This window comes from Podarcis vaucheri (assembly GCF_965113315.1).
Source record: "Podarcis vaucheri genome assembly, chromosome: 5".
NCBI lineage: Eukaryota > Metazoa > Chordata > Lepidosauria > Squamata > Lacertidae > Podarcis > Podarcis vaucheri.
In genome coordinates, this window is record NC_138763.1 from 99,606,276 (window position 1) to 99,632,946 (window position 26,671).

Consider the following 26,671-nt stretch of genomic DNA (forward strand, 5'->3'; position numbering starts at 1 on the left):
TACTGAGTTTTGGCCACACTTGCAATTGACTGACACTGAATGCAGGTGGGCAGTTTAACATAAATGCAGATGGTTCCAATGAAACTAAGCGTAATAAATTATGCATTTTAAAACTTTATCCCAAAAGTCTGAAAGGCAGCCAAGCATTAGCCACATTCTAGACATGTTGTCGAAGGAAACTGTATTAAAGCGAGTGCCCAGCAAAAAACTGCTTGTACTGGAAAAAGCAATAAACAACATGAATTAGAACTGTAGTTTGTGTATCTTGAATTGAGAATGTTTGCTTTCGGATGAGGGTATAAACTTTCATTAATATTAAAACATCTGACCAATAGTCAAAATGAGTGCATTGTGGTGAGGCTTGTTTTGTGTATAGAAACTCAAGTTTCTGTAGCAACTTGCATTGCAAAATTCTTTCCGAAGACAAAATACGGGTGAAACCTAAGAATTTAAAAATCCAGTCCAGTGGAAGTCCCAACTAATACTGCAGTCCTGAACCTAATGGGCGTAAGCTCCATTGAACTCAATGGGGCTTTCTTTGGGGTACACAATTGTACTGTAAGTGTTGTCACATTATGTGTTTTTAACAAGGCAGTCGGTTGTGTGCAATACGGATTGATTTGCCTTTTAAAACCTTTTGTCAAGTCCCCCCAAGCAGTATACAGAAGTAAAAAGATCCATACAACTTTCAAATAAAACAGTGCTAGTAAAAATGAAAAAAAAAATGTGTAAGAACAATGCCAGGAATTAAGCCCGTATGAATTGCTGTGGCCAAGGAGGAAATTGTCTAAGTTAACTTGACTGAAAGCCATGATGACCATATGGAATGAGGGCAGGGAATCATGAAGCCTCATGACATCACATCGTTGGCTACACAGACCGCACCTTTCTTGCAATCTGATGCTGATTTCCATTGCTTTGCTGGATTCTGCCTATGAAAGAAATTCCAGATTTGTACCTAAGAGATGACTAAACCAGACATCCTACTCTCTACTTAGTCTGAGACATAGTGGCCACTCCTTTGTGGCTGAATCTCAGATCTAGTTTGGGTAAACACAGAGGCTGGAGGAATCACATGGGATGTTCCAATATCAAAGGGGTCAGGAACATTTGACCTTCCAAATGTTGCCAGCTACAACTACCATCATCTGCTTGCCAGGGTAGATAGAAGCTGTAGTTCAGCAACATCTGAAAGGTGAAGGATTCCTCACACCTGCAATAGTAGCACTACAGATAGCAGAGAATCCACTGGAAACAGATTTCTTTCCAGGAAAAGCTGTTCAACAGTAGAACTATCTCCCTTGGGAGGTTGTGGACTCTCCTTCCTTGGAGGTGTTTAAGGAGAGGATGGATGGCCATCTGTCATGGATGTTTCAGCTGAGATTCCTGCATTTCAGGGCATTGGTCTAGAGACCTTGGAGTCCCTTCCAACCCTAAAATTCTATGATTTTATGAAAGGGAACACACAGGGGTGGTAACTGATTTGTAAATACAGTACCTGTGGATGGCTGAGATATGTGTGCCTATTGTGCACTTCAGTTTAAAAAGCATAAATATATATATATTGGCAGAAGACAAATCAAAAGAAAGACCTGTGCAAATTAAACCAATCCTAGGGGAATGGAGAATACCAGGTGAAGGTGTCAAGGAATGCCAGGACGGACTGAGTAACCCACTTCGTCTTGGTAACTTGCCAGTGAATCTTTTGTATGGCTCTGGGTTATACTCACACAGAAAAGATGAAATTCTATTTATATATATAAAAAGGGAGCTTTGTTTTGGACACACAATGCTGCAAGGCACTTTAAAAAAAAATCACCAGCAAAGATTAGCTGACTCTGCTATTTTAAGGAAGTTCGTTATTCTGAACCTCATCCTTAGACCAATAAACCATCCCTGTCAGTTTCTATTTTTAAACTAACATTTTTGAATGCCCAGTGTGCTCTCAAAGCATAATGGGGAAAGAATTGTAGGCAAAGCGGTAAAATTGTTGAATATAGGAATGCAGATTAAACAGTGAAGTATAAAAATGGCTATAAATTCATATGATCACTAAACAACACAACATTATTTATTTTATTTATTTGAAAAATTCATTTTCACACCTAAAGAGTTCACAAGGCACTCCTTATTTTTTGCAATTGTTAAAATGATTACATACAAATGCTAAAATTATTCTTAAATGTGGTACAGCATACTTTTATAAACAAAACCACACATTTATTTAATGTTCATATACACAGGATTGTGGTTTGGTTCTAGCCTGAAATGAACCGTTCCCGGGGGAAACTTCTATGTTACCTATTCTTGCAAATTAGTGTTCATTTTTTATATATATAAAAAAGATGTGGAGAATATGAAAAGTTGCAAAGAACATCAAGAGCACTGGTCTAAACTGTTAGGGCACGTGGCTTACTATAGCAGATATTTCCCTTGAAAAGGGACCAAGTTATAAGGACCTTAATCAGGGTAGGAGGTTATGCACACTAAACAAATAATAATAATAGTAACAGAGAAATAAATAATAAGAGGTGAACTAGTCATTTGAAAGCCACAAAGAGCTTTTCACCATCTTTCCCTGTTGCTTAGTTGTTTATTTGGCCTCGCCTCAGCCACATCTTTTTATTATTAAAAATGTTACATCCAGGATTACAAAGGACATTCATGGCAAAAGAAAACAGACCTGAAGTTTCTGCACTGGATCAGAAGAAATTACTGTCAAGAATATTGCATGTATCACCACCTACTACAGCTGAGCATCAGATGCCACAGGATGCCCAGTGGCAACTTCTTACCAGAGCCGTCTTTCCCATTGGTCTTAGTGGTTCATTACGCCAGGGCGCCAGCCTCTCAGGGGTGCCCTAGTGAGTGGGGGAGCTACACGGCTTTGCCGGCAGCCTCCCCTTTCCCTGCACACCCGCCAGCTGCGCCCCACCAACTACCGTATTTTTTGCACCATAACACTCACTTTTTTTCCTCTTAGAAAGTAAGGGGAAATGTCTGTGCGTGTTATAGAGGGAATGCTTACGGGTGGCGGGGGGATCTGCTGCAGTCGTGAGCAGAGGATCCATGGTTCCCTTTCCTTCCCTCCTCCATGGCTCTCTTTGAAACAGCAAAGCGGGAGAAGAGCCGCTGAGTGGAGAGGAGAGAGGGACAGAGACCCTGCTTGCTTTAAAGGAGCAAAGCGGGAGAGGAGAGGAGCCGCTTACACGAGTGTAAGTGGCTCCTGTCCTGTTGGCTCCTTTAAAGCAAGCAGGGTCTCTGTCCCTCTCTCCTCCCCACTCAGCTGGCTAAATAGCAGCATAGTTTTTCAGCGAGCTGGGGAGGAGGGAGAGAAGCAGAACCTGCTTGCTTTAAAGGAGCAAAGCGGGAGAGGAGAGGAGCCTTCTCCTCTCTGCATTATTAACAGCATCCTTCTCCACCCACCCCACGCGTGTTCCTTGTCCCTTGAGTGCTTTTCCTTCCCTCCCCACTTAAAACGTGGTTACAAAGCATGGATCCACATGGATCTTCAGGATTTTTGCATTGGGCTACCCCAAACTCACCGTCAGATCACATGTCTGTGGCCACAGCATGAACCACAGAAATCATACATCCACTGTTTCGTTTAGATTTTTTTTTTCTTGTTTTCCTCCTCTAAAAACTATGTGCATGTTATGGTCGGGTGCGTGTTATAGAGCGAAAAATACGATATATGGTGGCAGGCATGCAGCTTCCTTCCCAAGCCTCCGCAGGAGGAGAGCAATCCCTGCAGAGGCACGCAGCTTCCCTCCCAAGCCTCTGTATCTGCTAAAGACAACCCTGCTCCCGGTCGTTGTCCTCCTCCTGTTTCCTGGTGAAAGGCTGGTGCCCCAACGCTGGAGAGCATGTCCACCAGCATGTTTTCCTGCTTGATCACTGCCACCACACCGGGATCAGGGTGGTGGGGGAGGCAGAGGACATTTTCCACCGTCCCCTCCCTTGTTTTGGAGTTGCTGGGGTGCTGGAGGTGTTGGCTCTTTGCACCAGGGCACCGGATATGCTTAAGACGGCCCTGGTTCTTACTTCTGGTTATATTTCCTCCAACTGGGAGGAACCATCAGCACATTATATGCACCCATGTGCAACTGCAGTGGAATGTCATGATCAGCGATGATTTAAAATACCACATTAAACCGGGCAGAACATTTTGTCCAGGCTGAATAGAAAAGCAGAAACTGCAAACACAACAAATTTGCCTTTTCAGCTTGGCACTAGCGCCTGATCCTCAGTAACTTCCCAATGGCATTTCTAATTTTTTAGGGAGGAGGCACGTAGCTCATTCTTCACAATTTACCAAGGGTATTATTAGCTCTTATAAGCTCCTATGCATCACTGGAAATATCTGACAAGTAGCCACCAGAGGGCATCTTTTTTCTTGGATTCCTTCCTGCAACAAATGGCTAGTTATAAGAACACTTTAAAAACCTATTAGTTTATTTTGTTTTAATGAATTTTAGTTACTGAACTACCAAGGAAAAGCTGTTGTCCGGGTTTTAGTGATATTGTATCATTTGGTATCAGAAATGTGAATAAAAAAAAATTCATAGCAGAAAATATTCTGCATACACGGGAAGACACCCGAAGACACCAAAACCTGCATTCCTGTACCCGTGAAAATCTACGAAAGCATATATATATATATATATATATATATATATATATATATATATATCTCGAGGGAATTCTTCCTTCAGACTTCCAGAAACTATTGCCACCAGGAGGAAAAACAGCAGCAGAAATGGATAGATGAAGGCCACTGGAAGAGTTGCATTTTGTTTCCTCAATGCCACCTACAGGTTTTAACAGACACCAGAAAAGACTGGCTGCAAATTTATATTGCAGCAGGTTCTAGCCAAGTGTCCCTTGGTTTGATACGATCAGTTCAACAGGCACAATGTATTTCTCTCTCACCTCACATTTCTCTCTCACCTCACTCGCATTTCTCTCATAGTCATGACATTCTAGTTTTAAGGGTGTTCTTATTGAGAAGCTCAGTTCATCTGGAACTCTGCACATGCCCTGGAACCATGTGCCCACACTTGCTTTGCACTGGGCAATGAGCATAGTGCCATTGCCAAGGAATCGAAGAAAGCCAGAGTGGTTCCTGCCAAATTTCATGCCACAGCGGCTGTTAAGTGTGGGATAAACTATAACAGCAGTGCAAACCTAATCAGTGCCCAGAACCTTTGCCATATCTAATGCAAGTGGGCATCTTTCTTTAGCTATTAATTACCTCCCGGAAAGTAATCAAAGCCATCCTCCAGCGAGCATCTTCTGCTCGTATTGGATTAGCTTTAAAGTTACATTTTCTGAGAAATGCCCCTACCTAACTACCCCCACAGGGATGCGGGTGGCGCAGAGCCTAGGGCTTGCTGATCAGAAGGTCGGCGGTTCGAATCCCCACGATGGGGTGAGCTCCCGTTGCTCAGTCCCTGCTTCTACCAACCTAGCAGTTCAAAAGCACGTCAAAGTGCAAGTAGATAAATAGGTACCACTCCAGCGGGAAGGTAAACGGCGTTTCTGTGTGCTGCTCTGGTTTTCCCAGAAGCGGCTTAGTCATGCTGGCCACATGACCCGGAAGCTGTACGCCGGCTCCCTCAGCCAGTAAAGCAAGATGAACGCTGCAACCCCAGAGTCATCTGCAACTGGACCTAATGGTCAGGGGTCCCTTTTAACTTCCCCCACACTTGTGGGGACACCTGTGTTGGCTGCCCGTGGTTTCTGATTGGCCAGAGATCCTTTGTGGCATTCCAGCAATTTTAGCAGGAAATTGTACTGTAAGGCCCGCCGACAATTAAGTCACCATTACCTTTTGCCCTTTAATGCCCCTTCTGTTCATTATTGGTCTTGGAGCTAATGCCTTTGCCCTAGGTCTACCGGACAGCCCTCAGTCCCACTTGGTTCTGTTCTGGGATGCTTATCTCACCGGACTCGCCTCTCGCACATCTCTTCTTCCAGCCTGCTCTGACCCTGAGAATCTCTGTGGCAGCAAGGCTTTTTCGTCAGCCCCATGAAGTTCCTGACCCTTGCCTCTCTGTCTTCTTCTCCTTGTTTCTCAGTACAGTGGTATCTTGATTCTCAAACTTAATCTGTTCCAGAAGTCCGTTCCAAAAGCAAAGTGTTCCAAAACCAAGGCGCGCTTTCCCATAGAAAGTAATGCAAAATGGATTAATACATTCCAGGCTTCTAAAAACAACCCCTAAAACAGTCATTTAACATGGATTTTATGAGATCACTGATCCATAAAATGAAAACAATAAACAATGTACTGCAGTCACACAATCAATCAGTAGCTGAACTGGGTTCCACACAGTCACGAAAACAAACAAAAAAGAGCTGCAAAAACAAAAACCACAAATAAGCAGCAAAAACAGACAGACGTCAGCATAACACTCAAAACAGAAGTGTGGCACTCAAATTGGGAATGTAACACTCAAAACGGAGCACGTTCAGCTTCCGAAAAAAGTTAGCAAACTGGAACACTTACTTCTGGGTTTGCAGTGTTTTGGTTCCAAGTCGTTTGAGAACTAAGGAACCACTTTAGTGTTTATTGTTTCCTTCAGATTAGTTAGGAGCCTTAAAGAAAGCAAAATCCAGTGTTATCCCAAAGGGATTCCACTTCTTCCACCTTCGTTTTTGAAACTACATTAGAAAATTTCTACAGAACCCAGAGTGGGAGCTGGACTTGACTCAAAAATTGCTTTATTGGCCAGGCTGCCTTCTCCTGTGAGCCAACTGGGTACCCTTTCACACAAAGCGGCATCCACTAGCTGCCTCCTTGGACTGAAATGAAACACCAGTCGCTTGGGAGGGCAGAATGAGATGGCTGCAACAGCTGTGTGCCCGGGTTTCGATCCCTGTTGCATCCTTCTCATGTGCCCTTCCTTAGTGGCTTTGCAAGGAATGTTTCCATGGTGGGGTGCGGAGGGTGAACAGAAACTGCTGAATCACGACAGCCCTTTGTGAGACTGGGGTCCTTCCACAAACTTATGTGGAAATGTGGGGAACTGGAAAAATGAGAAACAGAGAAATTCTGAAAAAAATTAAAAAAACCAACCCACTTTCTCACTGGGCCATAAATTTCTGCTAAGATGGACTTGGCACATGGTTTCAAACACATTGTCAGTTTACAGGAAAATGACTTCTCTGGCATGCTGCTAGAGGGCGGGTGGGCAGGGAAAGCTTATCAGTTTCACGGCTTCTTTTTACAGCTTTTATACACAATCCTCCAAGCTTGTGCAAGATGTTACATATCCAACCCATTCCCCCACCTAAGTCGCAAGCAGAAGAGTCTACGGCTCCAGCTGCTGATGCATTTTTTTCCACTTCAAAAAATAGATAAAATTGGATATATGGAAGGTCTGGGATACTTGTCTCTGTCAGCAGAATAAATCTGCATCAGAAATCAAACCTGGTGGATTACTGTGGTATGCCTAGCATTTGTACAAACAATGCATGCAGCATGAGTCAAAGTTTAAATAATAATATTGTTATTTGAACTATGCTAATTTTAACATCCCACCCATAGTCCTTCTCCATTTATTTTTGTTTCTTGGGGTTTAGTTTTGTTTTGTTTGGTAGATTGTTGGTCACTTTGGAAAGGACTGACTGGTTTCATTTAGCCTTTCTAAAAGGGTCTATTGCACTTTCTTAAACTTGAAAGGGGGACGTGGGTGGTGCTGTGGTGTGAACCACTGAGCCTTGGGCTTGCTGATCAAAAGGTCGGCGGTTCGAATCCCCATGATGGGGTGAACTCCCGTTGCTCGGACCCTGCTCCTGCCAACCTAGCAGTTCAAAAGCATGTCAAAGCGCAAGTAGATAAATAGGTACCACTCTGGCGGGAAGGTAAACGGTGTTTCCATGCGCTGCTCTGGTTTCAGTGTTACATTGTGTCAGTAGCAACTTAGTCATGCTTGCTGCATGACCCAGAAAACCTGCCTGTGGACAAATGTCGGCTCCCTCAGCCAGTAAAGCGAGATGACCCCAGAGTCGTTCACAACTGGATTTACTGTCAGGGGTCCTTATCCTTTACCTTTAAACTTGAAATAATGCATTTATCTTGCTGACGTGAAACACATAGATTAAGTGCAGAAAGGGCAGGCCCTCCATTAGTCTAGTTAATTACATTGGCACGAGAGGACATATTTGGACAAGGTGGGTCTGAGATGCTTGTTGCCTGAGGCAAAGGTGAAATGACTCCACCGTTCTGCATATTTAGAACTTCGAAGAGAGATTTCATCCCTTGCCTCAGGCCACATCTGTCCAGATCTGCCCTTCATCCAATTCCAATGTAAGATTCACTGCTGTTTATCAATTTCTCTCACATGCCACTTGGGAATATGAAATTGCATTATAAACGGCAACTGGCCAAAAGATGGTCAGCATCTTCTGACTGAGAAGCATGTTCTTTATGTGGGTGTCAAATTAAGAAAAAATGTATCAAAGAAGTAAATATCATAACCATATTGTCTACAACATAAGTGTGGTAAACGCTGTATAATAAATATTTTTTTTATCTGGTTAAATTAAATCAGTAGCACAAGTGAAGCTCCATGTGTGAGAGATCTCACTTCACATATTTCAAGGCAATATATTTTACATTTTGCCTTTAATTCCCTCCATAAAAGGCTGTGCTCAAATGAAATGTCAGTGAGAGAACGTCCCTATGGCCTAATAATATTGCATACCAAGTTTCATTTTGATCTTTCCAATGGAACTTCTGCGTTGCATCTTTCCTGCCTTAACATAAAATGTGTGTGGAGATTTAAGTGGGTTTTGAAAATGAAACACTGGATGGTATTTTGACTATGCACAGCAACTTCCATTCTGATATCTCAAACTCCAAGGCATAGATTGCATTATAATATAGTCTGCATTTTCCTTACCCTCCTTTGCAAATAGGCTGAGCAGCTGTTTGCATTTCAAACTGTGAATTGTGATTTGGATAATATACATACTAAAACTATGGATAGTGTCCAACAGTAGTGAGAACAAACTCATTGACAATAATGTGCATGATTATTTGATGAGTTTACTCCATGTAAAACTCTTTGGGCTTAGGCCCAGGATATCTGAAGGACTGTGTTCTCCTGCATGAACCTGCCCAGGCTCCAAGATATTTTGGTGAGGCCCTTCTTTCAGTCTGGCTGCCCATTTTTTATGGGCTGTTGGGAGAGGGCCTTCTCGGTGGGTGCTCCCAGACTTTGGGAGTCATGGTGCCTCCAGGATCTGGGGCAGCCATTGCTGGGAAGCAGCCACAGAAGGTGTACCCTGAGAATCCCTCCTGGCTCACTTGTGGGGATTTCAGAGAGACAGATGGTGAACTTCTGTGGGAGGAAGGATGCAGAGGCCTTGGGCAAGCCTCTTTTCATGCTCTTATCCTCTTGTCGGTGTCTGTGATGAAGGAAGAATGTCTCTCTCTGTCCCTGGAGTAGTTGCAGGAGGGGGAACAACAGGCTCAGATAGAAAGGAAACTCTTTCTGAGTTTAATCTCCCTGCGGCTGATGATCACTTTGTGAGGCTTCCTCCCTCATTCCTTCTCATACTTCCTACTTGTACATCTTATGTTTGGAAGTTCCTGTTGCTGTTGATTTACTATCATCGCAGTACTGAGTGGTCATTGTGTTCGTGCAACCCCAGCTCCAGAGGGGACTTTTACAATATGGAATGAGTCACACATTCACGTTCAGCACATAACACTCCATCCTTTGAGGACTTAGCGCAAACAAAGAGCTAAACGGAAGCTTTGACAGCTTTGCAATCCAGGCAACTCTGAAACTGTGAAGCATGAACAGGACTGAGACGGAGCATCTGTTGCACCCATAGTGTCAGCTTCCTGACAACCCCTGCTAGCCGTCCATGCACCACATATGCCCAACCACATAGCAATATACAGGTAAACAGGGCTACAAAAGGGCAAGGATTGTGTGTTCCCACATGCAAAACACTGAATGCTGGGAATATGCAGTGTCCCCACAATCTATGTGCAACCAGGTGGGAAGAGGTAGGGCTGGTGTGGTCCAAATTTGCACAAGAAATTGTCATGAAAAGTGTGGATAAATGGGGGGGGGTTGTTTTTTGTTTTGCTGGATTTCATGGTTCAGACATAAGTGAATTTCAAGCCAAAGAGCCGGAAACTGGAGAACTGGAGTGAGCAGCACTTTCTCTCCTGCTAAGGTTTAAACCCCCAGGACTATATTCTTATCTCAGACTACCACAATGTGGTATCTTCAGAACTTTTGGGCTACAACTACCTTCAGCCAGCACATCCACAGGGACTGGGACTGCTGGGAGTTGTAGTGCAATACATCTGGAAGAATCTGGCTGGGGAAGCCTGCATTCTTCCTTTATGTTGGAAGGCTATGACCTCCCTGGGCTCTCCGTGCTTCAGACCAACAGGGCCAATGGCCAGGGATGATGGGAGTTGTAGTCCAGCAACATCTGGAGGGCCACAGAGTCTCCACACCTGTCTTCCGCTCTCAGCTATTAGCATCTTTCTCACGGATCTCTTTCCCTCTCCTTCTGAGGGGGAGGCCACGAGCCAGGGCCCCAGACCAACAACACCAGTCCAGGGCCTTTTCGGTAGGAGGGCCTTTTTGGTAGTGGCGCCCGCCCTGTGGAACGCCCTCCCATCAGATGTCAAAACGATAAACAACTACCTGACATTCAGAAGACACCTTAAGGCAGCCCTGTTCAGGGAAGTTTTTAATGTATGATATTTTAGTGTTTTTTGGTTTCTATGGAAGCCGCCCAGAGTGGCTGGGGAAACCCAGCCAGATGGGCGGGGTACAAATAATAAATTATTATTATTAGTATTAGTATTAGTATTAGTATTAGTATTAGTATTAGTATTAGTATTAGTATTAGTATTATTTCCAAAAGGGTATTATTATTAACTCCCTGTGTATCCTGCCTTTCTTTCGGAAGGAGAGCCAGTTGCACCAACAGCAACGAAGAGTGACAAAAAACACCTGAGTGACAGACCGCTTTAATTCACTCTTAAGCTGTGCAAACCAGCAGTACCAACCTGAATAAAACCCTGGGGGACGGGAAGGTAAGCCGCGCTCTGCATAATCACTATGTTGCACAAGCAATTCATTGGAATGGCAATGCCTTTCTATGGGGTGGGGGCTCAAATATTTTCTTGCGGGTGGGAGTGGGGGTGAAAGGTCCTTGGCGCCAGGAGTTGACTCCTATGGTGCAAACCTAAATCCCTTCTGCAAAATACTGGCCCTCTGTGGGGAGGGAGGCTAGTTATCATAGACATCGGAAAACAGGCAGATTCTACAAATTGAAAACCGTGTGTGTGTGTGTGTGTGTGTGTGTGTGTGAGAGAGAGAGAGAGAGAGAGAGAGAGAGAGAGAGAGCCTGAGCAAAATATTCCAAGTAAATCAAAGGCTGCACGGAAGATCAGTTGGAGATTTCCTGAAACAGAGCAGAAACAAACGCGCAAGTCTTTGCTCCGGACTTTGACAGGCTTCACTTCGGAGCTCAGGGTGGGGGTGGGGAGGGTCTTCCCCGGGCACAGTTCGGAGCCCCACCTGCGCATAAAGAGACTCTTACAAAATAAATAAACACACAAAATCCCCGCAGCCGAGCCGAGCGCCCCTCTCTCCGCCGCTCAGCCCCCGACGGATCCCGCGCTGCCGAGTCGGAGGAGCGCAAGGCTCCTTCTTGGCGCAGCAACCGGCCAACTCCGCGCCGCCGCTGCCGAAAGCGCCCGGCCTGTGGGGCGACCTTGAGCCGGAAACCCCCGACGCTGCCGACGCTCGCCTGGCTGGATCCGGCCCCGGGGCAGCCGCCTGGCGTAGAGCACCGACCGCCTCCCTCCTGCCGCCGCACGTGGCTGCGCTGAGCCGCCGGCTGCCGGGAGGGGGAAACGGGCAGCTCGGGAGCCGGAGAGGAGAAGCGCAGAGCCGCCAGCAGCGCAAGAGGAGGAGGCGGCGGCGAAGTCTTGGCTGCCCCAAGTTTCCCCGAGCGAGAGGAGCGCGCTGCGAGGCAGGAGGCGGCGCCCGGCAGCAGCAGCAGCAGCAGCCGCGCCCTCTGCTCTCCGGCGCCCAGAGCCACGCACAGCCGGCTTTGAGCAGGAGTCGCTTGGGCAGCATCCCGGCCAGGCGAGGCTCCGCAGCGCGCACAGCGCTCGTCTTTTCGCGCAGCCCAGAGAGCGAGTTTAAGCCTGGAACAGGTAAGGACCAGCTGGGCAACCTGGGGGCGCGCGCGGGTCCTCTTCTCCGTTGCCCCTTTGCCTGTTCGTTCGTTTGCTTGCTTGCTTGCTTACTTACAGTATTATTACAGAAGTGTAAGTTGGAAAGGATCGGCAGGATCCAACCCGCTGCCAGGCAGAAATCCTTCACTCAACACTGGGGCTCCAACCCCCGTCCGCATTGCTTATTTTGGGTCCCCATTTGAGTGCCACGACTTAAATTGATTATGTAGCACAGATGTTGTCAAGGTGTGATGATCTGTCCTGGAACAGCCCCATTGAAGAAGAGAACAGGGGTTGTTACCCAGACCTTGTTGCTGGTTGAAAGTGGGGCCCCATGACAGTTCAGGACCCCCGAAATGTAGGTCTGCCACTGGCTCTACAAACCGAGCTACCCCAGCCGTCTTATTCCAGGGCAAGTATTGCTTCTTGCGGCTGACAAATTGGCTGAGCAATTGTGCCGTTGCGCTAATGTGCTTACAAGCGGAGTGGCTGCTGCAAACAAACTGGGACGTGTCAGCTTTCAATTATTATTTTTTAAAAAGTAGGGAAATCCTTTATTTTGTTTTATTAAAAAAAATGCTTCCCCGAGCACAGCTCTCTGCAATAGGAAAGCAATAAGAATAATGAGAACAATAAATCACTTATATTTTCCACTGCGATTCGGTTTTGGCCAAACGGGGTCTGGGCTCTTGGCCGCTCGCTATTTTCCAAGGATGCCTGTCGCCTGCATATCCCACCTGCCGCTGCTTCTTTGCAGCATGATCCTAAGGCTGAAATCTTATGCACCTCTCAGCTGCTGGGAGTAAGCCTCATTTAACCCAAGAGGGTTAACCACATGTGTCTAGGATTGCAGCTGATTGCAGTTTTATTCGGAGATTAAACTTGGTGCGTTCTTACTGTGACTTCTGAACATGTTTGCCTGAAAAGCGTGTCCGGCTGCTCAGTGGGTGCTTTCTAGTTGAGGGTGTCTAATAAATCCAAGCAAGAGCTTTGGAAGGAGCTGGAGCAGCATAATGTCAAACCCAAATTCACCCCCCCACACACACACCCAAAAGTGTAAAGGGAGAAAGGATTCCCCACTCACAGATCTTTTCTCATAATCTTTCCCTTGCAATCCTCTCCTTGGGAGCTTTTGACAGGTTGAACTGCAAGTGGTGTTTTCTCTTCCAAGAGCGCAGGTGTCTTAGTTGGGTAGCAACATTGCAGACACAAGTCTTTTGACCCCCATCCCGGACAGATCAGGGCCAATGATGATTAACACTGGAATGGAGGACTTGTGGATGGTGGAGTATAACTTCTCCAACAAGGCAATTCTCCCTCGTCCTCCTGTTAATTTCATGGCACTCAGATGTTAACTGTCTAACCAGTGGCGTAGCGTGGGGGTGCAGGGGGGGCCGGCCACACCGGGCGCAACATCTGGGGGTTAGGGTTAGGGTGCACAAATTCACGGGTTAGGGGGCACAAATCCACAGGTTAGGGGGCGCAAATTACTTGCCTTGCCCCGGGTGCTGACAACCCACGCTACGCCACTGTGTCTAACCTTTCTGGTGGGTGCACTTAAATAAGTTCTAAGGTCCAGAGGTACCGGTAAGTCCCTCCGAATCACGTAGTAAACACTTAGAGTTGTGTTTGGGCTGATTGGCCTTATCAGTTGCATTTATATTTGGGTAAACACATCTGTAACAACTCTGTACTATGTAACTGTGTAAGTTCACTTTTCAGTGGCTCCCCCAGCACCTGAGAGTTGCTTAGGATGGTGCCAGAAACCAGAGACCAGTCTATCAAGGGGGATGCAGTTAAGGCTTTAAAACAGCCTTCCCCAACCCAGTGCCCTCCAGATGTTTGAGATTCCAGCTGTGATCAGCTCCTGCCAAGCGCTGCTGTTCTGGCGGGGAGTGGGGGAGATGGTAGCTCAAAACATCTGGATGACAACAGGTCGGGGCCTGTTTTAAAACAACTGCTTCTTTTGCAAGTATTGGCTGTGAGATGTAGGAATAAGTATTGTCATTCAGGGAGTGTAATGTAATTGCCTCTGGCCGCTGTGCTCAAACAAGGATCCCTGACTGGCCTCTTTTCTAGCATTCCCATTGCAAACTTCATTCGGAGCAGCAGGAATTTGAAATAAAAAAAAAAATGTTTTGATTAGTGCCCAGCCTTTTGGGCAGTGGTAGCATTCAGTATCATGCGCTGTGAAGTTCTGGAGGAGCACGGGTGCCTCCTGCCCCCCAAATGATTGTTGTTGTTGTTTAGTCATTTAGTTGTGTCCGACTCTTCGTGACCCCATGGACCAGAGAACGCCAGGCACCTCTGTCCTCCACTGCCTCCCGCAGTTTGGTCAAACTCATGCTGGTAACCTCGAAAACACTATCCAACCATCTCGTCCTCTGTCGTCCCCTTCTCCTTGTGCCCTCCATCTTTCCTAACATCAGGGTCTTTTCCAGGGAGTCTTCTCTTCTCATGAGGTGACCAAAGTACTGGAGCCTCAGCTTCACGATCTGTCCTTCCAGTGAGCACTCAGGGCTGATTTTCTTAAGAATGGACAGATTTGATCTTCTTGCAGTCCATGGGACTCTCAAGAGTCTCCTCCAGTACCATAATTCAAAAGCATCAATTCTTCGGCGATCAGCCTGCTTTATGGTCCAGCTCTCACTTCCATACATCATGACTGGGATAACCATGGCTCTAACTATACGGACCTTTGTCGGCAAGGTGATGTCTCTGTTTTTTAATATGCTGTCTACGTTTGCCATCGCTTTTCTCCCAAGAAGCGGGCGTCTTTAGTGGCCTTCAGTTCCATCAGCCTCAGCCAGCTTGGCCAATGACCAGCGATGGGAGGAGGTACAGTCCAGCCACCATATTGGTTCCCCTGCCCTCCGTGCCCTGATAGGAGGCCGAGCAGGACACTTCCTCTTTATGGCAAGCGGAGAAGACAGGAGACCCTAAACTAGGGGGGAACCTGATCCAAGAGAGAAGGAAGATTATTTGAATATTACGTTTTTATTTATTCATTACCAGCCCTTCCCTCTAAGGTCCTAAGGTGGTTACAACATTAGAATGCAAATTTGAAGACAGTTTAATACAACTTAGAATAATAAAAATTGAGGTGCATTCTAAAAATATACATCTCAAAAGTCAGAGTAAAGAGGCTGTGATTTCCAATGTGTGAATGAGAACTATTTACTACTTACTCACTTACATACTTAATTCAATCTTCAGCATCCTCCGGAAGCTGCATAATGCAGTGGCGTAGCGTGGGTTGTCAGCACCCAGGGCAAGGCAAGTAATTTGCACCCCTAACTCCTAACCTGCCGCCGCTGCCAGCTTCTTCTTGCTGCTGCCTGGTCTGGTCTGGTGTGGTTCTCTCCCGCGCTCAGCGCTGCGCTGGGCGGCCACTGCACTGTCCCTCCCCCTGATAGTCCCTTGCTCTCTCTCCGCACCGCACGCCTGGCACCCACCCCCTCCACAGTGGGCGGTGACCCGGTGGCTCGGATCGGATTCGCACAGCCAGCACTGCAGTGTGAGAGAGTGAGTGAGCCAGGTAGGGGCAGAGAGCTGCGAGTGCGAGCGCGCTCCCCCCCAGATGTTGCGCCCGGTGCGGCTGGCCCCCCCTGCACCCCCCACGCTACGCCACTGGCCGGATGCATCTATGTGGGGATGCAGTTTCACAGCTCACAGCTGCCACCACCCCAATCTCAGAAGGTTTGTAGGGAAGGAGATGGTCTTGCCAGTGATTCAGGGCCCAAAACATTTAGGGCTTCCAGCACCAATGTGAGCATCTTGAACTGGGTCTGGAAATGAGCTGGCAACCAATGGCAAATTGCACAAAACTTTCAAATGGCAAGAACTGCCCTCTTTCAGGGATGCTCCAGCTTCAGGATCCCTGCACTGAGAAGAGTTGGGCTCAGTAACCGCTAAGGACACTCCCCAATTCCAATAGCTCATCCTTCTAAGCTCACAGATCTGTTAGCTTGTTTCTCTGCCTCCCGTGTGAGTTTCTAGTCGTCCTTGTGAACAGACGAATCATAACTCCATTTCTCTTCTGATTCTGGTGATGGAAACGGCAGGTTTCTTTAGAAGTTTCTGCCTTAATCCTTTCCTGACACACAGAGTTACGAGCAACATGCAACTTATTAAAGTTATTCAGCAGTTCTGTGCTGAAAAGTAGTCAGGCAAATGTTAGAAACAAAGAGGCAAGCCAGCACTTGCTGCTTTATAAAAGGTCCCAGAGCGTTTTGTTTCGCCTGTCAAAATGGACTGGCCCTTCCACAGTTTCCTCTTCCTCACCTTCTCTGCAGGTGAGCTGCACTTAGTCAGGAATTCACCTTCAATGGGGTTACCTACCAAGAGAAAATGAGAAGCATCCCTCCATTTCCCCCTTCCCTTGTTCAAGACCTGTGAGGAGATTGCTTTCCATTGGAGAGAAGATGGAAATGGTCAGAGGCACTTACGGTATTTTTTGCACCATAACACTCACTTTTTTCCTCCTAGAAAGTAAGGGGAAATGTCTGTGCGTGTTATGGAGCGAATGCCTGCGGGTGGCGGGGGGGGGGATCTGCTGCAGTTGTGAGCAGAGGATCCATGGTTCCCCTTCCTTCCCTCCTCTGTGGCTCGCTTTAAAACAGTAAAGCGGGAGAAGAGCTGCTGAGTGGGGAGGAGAGAGGGACAGAGAGCCTGCTTGCTTTAAAGGAGCAAAGCGGGAGAGGAGAGGAGCCTTCTCCCCTTAAACCCCTCTTCTTCATTATTAGCAGCATCCTTCTCCACCCACCCCACGTGTGTTCCTTGTCCCTTGAGTGCTTTTCCTTCCCTCCCCACTTAAAACATGATTACAAAGCACGGATCCACATGGATCCTCAGGATTTTTGCACTGGGTCACCCCAAATTCACCATCAGATCACATAGCATGTCCATGGCTACAGCTTGCACCAAAGAAGTCACGCACCCACTGTTGCCTGGGGCTGCAGTGGTGCAAAAACGTGGTTACAAAGCATGGATCCACATGGATCCTCAGGATTTTTGCATTGGGCTACTCCAAACTCACCGTCAGATCACATGTCTGTGGCCACAGCATGAACCACAAAAATCATACATCCACTGTTTCGTTCAGAATATTTTTTCCCCTTGTTTTCCTCCTCTAAAAACTACGTTCGTGTTATGGTCGGGTGCGTGTTATGGAGCGAAAAATACAGTAATCTCATCCGAGCACCATTCTCTGGAAAGCGCAGGAGATGGGAGAGGCCTCTGGCCCTCTTTGCGGCTTTCCCTAAAGAGGCTTCAGGCTGGTCACTGTGAGAACAGGATGCTGGGCTACTTGGGCCACTGGCCTGACCCTGCAGGTTCTTTCTTGTGTTCTCTCTGCCCTTTACCATTCACTGAATCCATAGGATTCAAAAGCCCAATATTTTGCTATCATAAATTTTCATCTTCTGCACCTCAGCCATGCTTCCTTAATGTAAATGTGGAATTCCTGTAAGATGCTCTGAGATTTACTGGGGAGGAGCCCCACTGAACTCAATGATACTCCTTCTGAGTAGACATGATTAGGACTGTGCCGTTAGAACTAACTATCAAATTAAAATTAAGGAACGAATTTAAAGTTGTTTCTTCTATGCCAGTAGTTTGATTTCGTAAAGTTTTCATAATTTGGACCAGCTGAGGTTGATTACAGTCAATCTTTTCCTCCACATGGCGAACTTCTTTTTTTTTAAAAAATGCTATATATTTGATATTGTGCTTTAATGTTGCAACTCACCCTGGGACCTAAGGGTGGGTATTATTATTAATAATATTTTTTTAATAATAATAGACTAAGGGTAAGAATCATGGGCGAATCATTTCTCATGTGGTGATGGTGAGAGAATTTGAGCTGAGCATTGATTCCACCCACTTGACTGCCTGTTGCGATCCCTCTTGACTAAAGGGCTAAATGCTGGTGTCGTCTTTGTAGGAAGTCTTTGGCTATCATTAAGGGATCAGGGGATGGATTTGAGAGTCTGCAAAATTCCTTCCCTGCTTCCAAAACCAGTGGTCAACAAATCTCTTTCTGGCAAGTGCCAGCAGTGAGAGACATTTCCCATGGGATCTGTTTCACTGCAATAAGTGAGATAGACTTGAAATTAAGTGGGTTTGGGCTTGTGGTGGAACACTGCATTAAAGATCTAAAAAAAAAAAAAAAAACCCCAAACCCCTTTAAATCTGTATTTAGCTTGCTAGGTTTTTTTCTAGGCCATCTATTACCTTTGGCGTATTTAGTAAGCTACGAACTTACTAAAGCTAATAAAATCCCTTGTGTACAATTCAGATCATTGCTGAAGAATGACTATTTTCAACAACTATGTGATGGCCTGGGATTCAGACTCAGAGGCTGAACCTGAGGAATCCCAGCCTGCACAGGAGTCCCCGCCTCCAGAACCAGCTGAGCTGGAGCTGGGGCATCAGCCTGAAGGGTCCTCACCTGTGCTGGATCCTCAGGTGCAGGCACCAGCTGAGTCCGCTCTGCCTCCTGAGGTGATGGAGGACCCATTGCCTGCAGGTGCTCCACCCTCAGCCCCGTCTGAAGAAGTTGAGGTTGCCTCTGGGTCCGGTAACCCTCCAGCCTCTCCTGAGCTGCAGAGGCTCAGGGCAGAGAGGCGGAGGGAACTAAGTTCCCGCAGGAGGAGTGCTCGCCTCCAGGCCAGGAGAGGCGAGTCACCTGTGGACTAGGGCCGCACTATGCCTTGGGGCAGATAAAAGCCAGCCAGCCTCAGTCCCAGGTTGCGGGAGCAATGTTGTTGCTAGCCTGTTCTTGCCTGCACCTTGTCCTGCTCTTCTGCCGGAGTTCCTGACCCCACCCAACTCACTGCCTTGGACCCAGCTATAGCTTTGACGGACAGCCTCCATACCACACCATTGACCTCGGACTGGACTCGGACCTCGCCTCTCGGTTAACCCCCAGGACCAGCACAAACTATTTGCAAAGGGGTGGCAACAGTAGGCTGTTGCCACACTAATGCCTTAGTGTTATTCCCCTTCCTGGCATGCCTCAGCTCCAGCCTCCCCCCAACCCTGAAAATGTTCACATCAGCACGACTTGTTCAGTGTCAGATTAATTTCTGTTTGTGTTCCCACCAGGGGGCCTTGATGACGGGGATGTCTTCAGCCTATGCAAAGGTGTTCACACCTTGGTTAGAGACTTTCTCGGAATGACTTAAGGACTTCAATCAGTGTGAATCTGGTTTGAGAAACAATGTATCATGCAGTAGTATTTTATAACAAAGTGCAGGATACATGTGCATTTTGGAAAACATTGTCTGGATAACGTTAAAAACCCAGTAGCTAGGTTTTTAAAACTTTGCTATATGTACCTGCAATTTGTTTTGTTTTTATACTGAATATGCTCCATGCATGGGTCTGTTATTGTTTACATGTTTATGTGTTAGTTCGTACAAATCTTCATGTCAAATCAATTAACAAAAGAACCGGAACTGGAACTGTAGTCAGTGCTCAGTAAATGGGCAAGGGAACACAGCTCTTGCAGCAAAATCATCAAAGAGATTTTTAAAAATATTTTATTTAGATGATGTATATTTTTGTTGTTTAGTCGTGTCCGACTCTTCGTGACCCCATGGACCAGAGCACGCCAGGCCCTCCTGTCTTCCACTGCCTCCTGCAGTTTGGTCAAACTCATGTTTGTATCTTCGAGAACACTGTCCAACCATCTCGTCCTCTGTCGTCCCCTTCTCCTTATGCCCTCCATCTTTCCCAACATCAGGGTCTTTTCCAGGGAGTCTTCTCTTCTCATGAGGTGGCCAAAGTATTGGAGCCTCAGCTTCAGGATCTGTCCTTCCAGTGAGCACTCAGGGCTGATTTCCTTCAGAATGGATAGGTTTGATATTGCAGTCCATGGGACTCTCCAGAGTCTCCTCCAGCACCACAATTCAAAAGCATCAGTTCTCTGGCGATCAGCCTTCTTTATGGTTCAGCTCTCACTTCCATACATCACTTCTGGGAAACCCATGGCTTTAACTATACGGACCTTTGTTGGCAAGGTGATGTCTCTGTTTTGTTTTGTTTTTTAAAAAAGCAGAAATACATATACCACCCTTTAAAAAAGCCAACCCACTATCTATTAAAATCACACAACAACAAATGACAGTTAGACCGTCAGCAGTAACAGCAGCAATGAGGTCTCTCCTCCACCTGCCCACCCCCCACAAAAGATGCATCTTGATGCGCCATCGGAAGCTATAAGAGGAGACCAAGCACCTCCGTAGGGAGAGAATTCTGTATGTAAGGAGCCACAACGGAAAAGGCCCTTTTCCAAACCCTCACACCGTGTACCTCATCCCATGTAGGAAGTGCCTGGAGGGGTTCATCTGCTCATTTTAGAGCATGGGGTTTAACTATCTAAATGAGCACCTTGAACTGGGCTTGGAAAACAGCCAGTGTAGCTGTTTAAAAACAGGGATGCTTTGTCTCTCAGCATTCTTGCTCCAGCATTTTGCACTACCGTTAGCCTTTATGAAGCAGCCAGTATTATTCCTTCTACCTTTTGCATTTTTATACTTCCAGGTTTCTGCTTTTGCTCTTTGTGTGTGTGAGTGTGTGTGTTTTATGAAAAGGCATGATGCATTTACATTTGAAAAATATGCAGTGTTGGTCCATTAATATAAACAACCTTAATTTAAAAACTTGATGTGCAAGTTTTTGTATTACACAGGATTCCTCAGGCTCGGTAAGAGTTCTGTGTAGGTTGAGAGCTAATATACCATATTGTGAACTTTTGGTTGCAATGTAGGTGAAATTTTACAATAACTCTGAATTATTTCCCCTGTATTTTAGGTTTGCTTGCTCTTTTCTGAAAAAATACATCCCTGTTGTTTTGCATTTATAGTGTTCTTAAGTTGTATGGATATATTTTTGAGTTTTATGCTTCTGCTCTGAAGCATTTTTTTGTTAAAATGTGCCTGTAGCTCACAGAGCTTCCATGGAATTAATTCCTTACAGTGTGTACATATCTTCTCAGACTGTTTTTCAGTGAAATTTATTCCATATTAAATGTGTATAGGATTGCAGCTTAAAGCCCTGACCCATTTTTTAATTATTATTTTTTTTAGAACGGAATGGGGAAACAGTGGCCTTGCAGAAGTTGCTGGGTTCTGGCTCCATCATCCTTGATCATTAATAATAATAATTTATTTAATTGTTATTAATAATTATACCCCAGCCAATCTGGGTGGCTCCCCACAAAATATTAAAAACACAGTAATACGTCAACCATTACAAACTTCCCTTCAGAGGTCTTCTAGAAATAAAATAGCTGTTTATCTGTTTGACATCTTCTGGTAGGGCATTCCACAGGGCGGGCGCCACTACTGAGAAGGCCTCAGTAGGCCTGATTCCCTATAACTTCACATCTTGCAATGAGATAAACTCCAAAAGGCCCTTGGAGCTGGATCTCAGTGTCCGGGCTGAACGATGGAGGTGGAGACACTCTTGGCTGTGCTGCTTGGGCTGATGGGAATTGGAATCATAGAATTGTAGAGTCAGAAGGGACTCCAAGGTCTAGACTGTGAAGGTCATCTTGTCCAACCCCTGCAATGCAGATATCTCAACTGAAGCATCCATGACAGATGGCCATACAACCTCTGCTTTAAAACTTCCTAGGAAGGAGAGTCCACAATCACCAAGGGAATCTGTTCCACTGTTGAACAGCTCTCACTGTCAGAAAGTTCTTCCTGATGTTGAGTTGGAATCTCCTTTCTTGTAACTTGATTCTGAAGCCATTGGGTTTGGGTCCTTCCCTTTGGAATAGGAGAAAAGAAGCATTTCCCATCTTCTGTGTGACAGCCCTTACGATATTTGAAAATGGCTATCACACCTTCTCTCAATCTCCTCCTTATTGCATGCTCCTCTGGTTTTCAGTAGAAAACACTGAAAGATCCAGTAATTCTGAAGTCTGATGAGCTCTGATGAATAACTCCAGGGCCGTCTTTACCTGGGGGTGCAAGGGGTGTGGGGCACTCGGGTGCCGAATTCTGGGGGGTGCCAGGCGCCCGCCGCTGAAGCTGCCTAAGCTCTTAACTATTTCTCTGTTATGAAATAATAAATAATTTTGATCAAGCTAGAAAAACAAAATACATATATACCTAGGTATTACTGAATGGTATACCTACTGTTTCACTAAAGGACTTTCGACTTTGTGCGCTCATTTACCAAAGCCATGCCACGCCAGCGGCAGCGCTTGTCAGACTCAATGACGGCGCTTGTCATTCTGAACGGTGTTGTGCATGCAAAATTAACTAAATTTGGGGGCGCTGGGCGGATCTTTGCACCCCGGTGGCGCATATGCTAAAGACAGCCCTGTATAACTCTAAGGGATTATTGGGATAGGAAAGGCATAGGCTTTAAAATTTAATGTTACAATATTTTAAGATTAAAGATTAGGATAAATAAAGAGGGGAAGGATTTGCTGAACTAACAAATTGAACTGGAATACAAAAAAGGGAGGCGTGAGGAGGTCCGAGAAACAAGCTAATGAAAAATAAGTAATGGAAAGATCGAGTTGTTTTTAACTGTTGTTGGTTTTTTTTACTTTGTATTTTTCTTTCTTCTTTTTTCATTGTGTAATATTTTGAAAATTTTAATAAATATCTTTAAAAAAGAAGGGAAAGGCATAGGCAGTGGGAATACTCCCCCCCATCTTTCCTGCTTTCCTGCTTTATATTATGAGAAATCTCTGCATTAGTGTGATCCCACCTGGCAGTACTCTACCTGGGGACAATGCCTCTCAGGTAACAAGGTGCTGCGCTGCTCCAAAGCAAAGCAGCCCCCTCCCCTCACCCTGCCCAGCCTTGGTCTTTCAGAGATGAAGGAAGCTCCTTTCTCTTCTGGATCTCTGCCAAACAGGCAGAATCCAGTGGCAGCAGTAGGTGGTGTTGAATGGAAACACACAAGTACTGTCAATGTGTTACTCATTTGCTTCCTTGTTTTCGTGGAATTTGCCTGGGCTGGGGATGAGCCACATAAAAACCCCAAGCTTTGGAAGAGAGATGCCTGCAAGGCATTTGAAACCGTGAAGAGCAAGGGCTCCATTTAATTCATGTGAAGCAGCCTTTAACTCCTCCGCTGAGCTATTTTTACCTTTTTAATAGTGCTGCACCTCAGACGTACTTCAGCAAAAGCTGACATCTTTGTCTGGATGTCATACTGTAAACCTAACAATGCCAGGGCTTAAAATAGCCCTGGAATACACCCTTTTCGTTTCCTCTTCTGCTCACTCGTCTTCTCTCTTTCCACGTCCATCGGTGTTTCAGCTAAATACATCCTTTCTGTATATATTTACTCTCCACGAACTTTGAAATCCAAGATTAAGAGCTGTAACTCACCTGCTTTTCAATCACTCACTTGATTCCTATGCCACCTTTCCAAAGTTAAAACCAACCTCAAGGCGGCTTACAACATATAAAATGTTGCATAGCTGCAAACGTAAGAAAAGCGTAAACAATAAGCGAAGCACCAGAAAGTACACAACCAAATGGCACCATTTCCACATAAATCATAAGGTCCAAAATAAATATGCAAAAAATTAACAGCAACAGCAGCATCACACCCACCCACCCAAACTCACCCGCCAAACATGTGGGAATGTTCTGGGGTGCAGGAGAGGATATATTGACTAATTATATCCTTATCCAACTTGTGCTAACAAGTTCCCAAAATATCAGCAGAGTTTATAGACATTCCCCTTTAAGTTTGCAACGGTAACGTGTGCACAGGTTCGCTAGAACCTCTATAATAATTACTCTGGTAATTTCCCCTTTGTTCCCTCTTAAAATACAAGACACAACACAGTCTTTATAAAAGTATAAAAGAGTTTACTCACGTTCTGTTCACAATATGATCCCAGAAGGTAGACAGGCTTAAAAAGGTTACATATATTTAGAATCTATCTTGTTGCAAGATAGACCTTATCTCCTCTCTTGGCTGAGAGCCAAGAGGGCATCTTTAGATGCTTCCTCATCGAAAGAAAATGGCAGAGAGAGAGAGATGGCTGCCTGCCCTGTGCTTTTGTCATTACCTGCACAGGTGAGGCCACACCCACCTCTGGTCACATGCGGAGGAAGTCCGTCCCCAGGAAGTTTACCTGCTTGCTGGACAGACATCCTTCCCCATGTTCTAACATGTACACTCTAGGAATGTTGTCATTGACTGCTCCTGGGTTTACATCCCACAAAACAAAACCCTCCAAACAGCACCCCAGCTCAGGAGTCTGTTCAGCAGCCTCAGCTTTTGTAGCTGGAGTCAGTTTGCGCACGCACACACACACACACACACACAGTCTCACAAGGCCAGGTGGGGAAAGGCCAGCAAGGCAGGGAGCAGTCTGGCAGAGAGAGAGAGAGAGAGAGAGAGAGAGAGAGAGAGACTGAAATTGACAATTTCATCCATCCCTACCTTCTTGTCACCCCTTGCAAACTGTGGGTGTGACCTAGAATGAACCCAACGCTCCTTCTCTGCTAAGCGTGGAGGAGAAATTCATTTGGTTCTCGTTTCTTCCATGGACCCAATCTGAAACATCCCAACTTCTTTACGGATTGGAACAGATTTTTGATGGACAAAAAATGTGCACAGAAATGCATCTTTTACCCAAAAAGGTGCATTCCGAATGTGTATTTGCCTGGTGAGAAAAACACAAACATTGAAAGGTGGGTGCTTTGTGTAAAATGACTGAATTTCCCCATAAAAGCATGTACAAAACGTACACAAGGAGGGTGGGCCAGCACACAGGGAAGTGGCTTGCACCTATGCTGGATTACCAGGGAGACCGAAACAGGGTGGAAAGGACTTCCCAGCCTGGTCCCAGTCACATAGGCGCACTTGTTTGGTGGGCAAACTTTTCTTGGTTCTCTTAGCCTGACCTCTAATTGAAGCACCACAGGGTTCTACAGAGCATTGGCGAGGAAACCAACTGTTCTCATCTTTTCCGTAAATATGCGTCTATTCCCTCTGAATACATATGTGTGTGTCTCCAATCTTTAAAACAGCAAGCAGTTTGATTGCTTCCAACCTACTTGGTAAATGCCTGAGGATTACTTCAGGAAGCAGATGTTTTGCCAAAATAGCCAGGCCTTTAGAATATTTATTTATGATTCACTGGTGGGGGTGGAGGGGGATGGACTGTGATTTATACCAAAGAGGGGAAATGGTTGAATTTCCTGGAATATTCAAGTTTACAGTTTTGTTTTGCCTTTGTTTTAGATTGTGCAAACCATGTATCGATCATTCCAAGAGTGGCCAGTATTTTGCAAAGGCCACATCCATCCTATGGAACCGTAGCTAGAGGCGCTTCAGCATTTAAAGCAATATGGTTTTCCTCTGTCCCTGAAATAGCATTCCTGAGTTGTGACAACAGCGTTGAGCTGATAAATGTATATGACTGCATCGAGAAGAGGCCACTTTCTGTTTTTAGTAGCTGAAGTTGCTCGTTAGTTGACACGTGTGTGCATCTCCTCGTTTCATGACTAGCAGCAAATGTGTGAATGGAGTTGGGGTGGGAGCTGACACACATGAACATGATCACTTATGTGGGGCAGGACATGCATGTATACCTAACTTTACACACCTTCTGTCTGCAATAGGATGGCCAACCTCCTCCCCCCCCCCCAGCAAAGATCTTGTGTCTTTAAAAACTACCGGAGATATACCCCAATTCATGGTCTTTTAACTGGTTGAAATAGTGCACACCTTTTGCTTGAGATAATCCTGCCAACTTTTTTCCTTGTGCCTTTAAAAGCTGCTGGATGAAGCCTTAATCCAGGGGCCAGCAAACTTTTTCAGCAGGGGGCCGGTCCACTGTCCCTCAGACCTTGCAGGGGGCTGGACAATATTTTGAAGGGGAAAAAATGAACAAATTCCTATGCCCCACAAATAACCCAGAGATACATTTTAAATAAAAGGACAGATTCTACTCACTGATTCCCGGACCATCCGCAGGCCAGATTGAGAAGGCAATTGGGCCAGATCAGGCCTACCCATGCCTTAATCTACCAAGTGAAGCTTTTCCTGGGAAAGGAGTGACTGGAAAACCTATTTCTGCCTAGCCAGCAATTTTGGAAGGTGGAAGGGCCTTTGTTAACAGGGAAAGCAGGCAACTCCAGCCTGCCCTGTATCTGCACCCACTTTTGGGGGTGGGGGTGGGGAGGGGCACACACAACAAGAACTGAAGTCCCAAGGCCAAGCCTACACCTTTGTGACCGACTCTCAGCCTTGTGATGCACTGAGCAAGGGGGGAGGTGGGTCTCCTCTTGCTCCCGATCTGCTTTGCTGGGGAACGTGGCTCTGCTTTCTTCCTCACCTGGAGGAGGAACAACTGGGAAACTATGTGGAAGCTGGTTACACGTAGAATCATATGACTGTAGAGTGGGAAGGGACCCCTCTGCAACTGTACAGTTGCCAGTCGGAATGGGT

General features: G+C 45.9%; 1 protein-coding gene across 1 annotated transcript in view; it reads left to right on the plus strand.

Moving 5' to 3' along the window:
* Nucleotides 1–11,845: 11,845 nt before the first annotated feature.
* The window catches only part of SEMA3D (semaphorin 3D), a 174,830-nt gene continuing 160,004 nt past the window's right edge, over nt 11,846–26,671 (plus strand). Inside the window, exon 1 of the mRNA XM_082223091.1 lies at nt 11,846–12,205. The gene's annotated coding sequence lies outside the window, so the exon portion shown is untranslated. The remainder of the gene's footprint in view (nt 12,206–26,671) is intronic.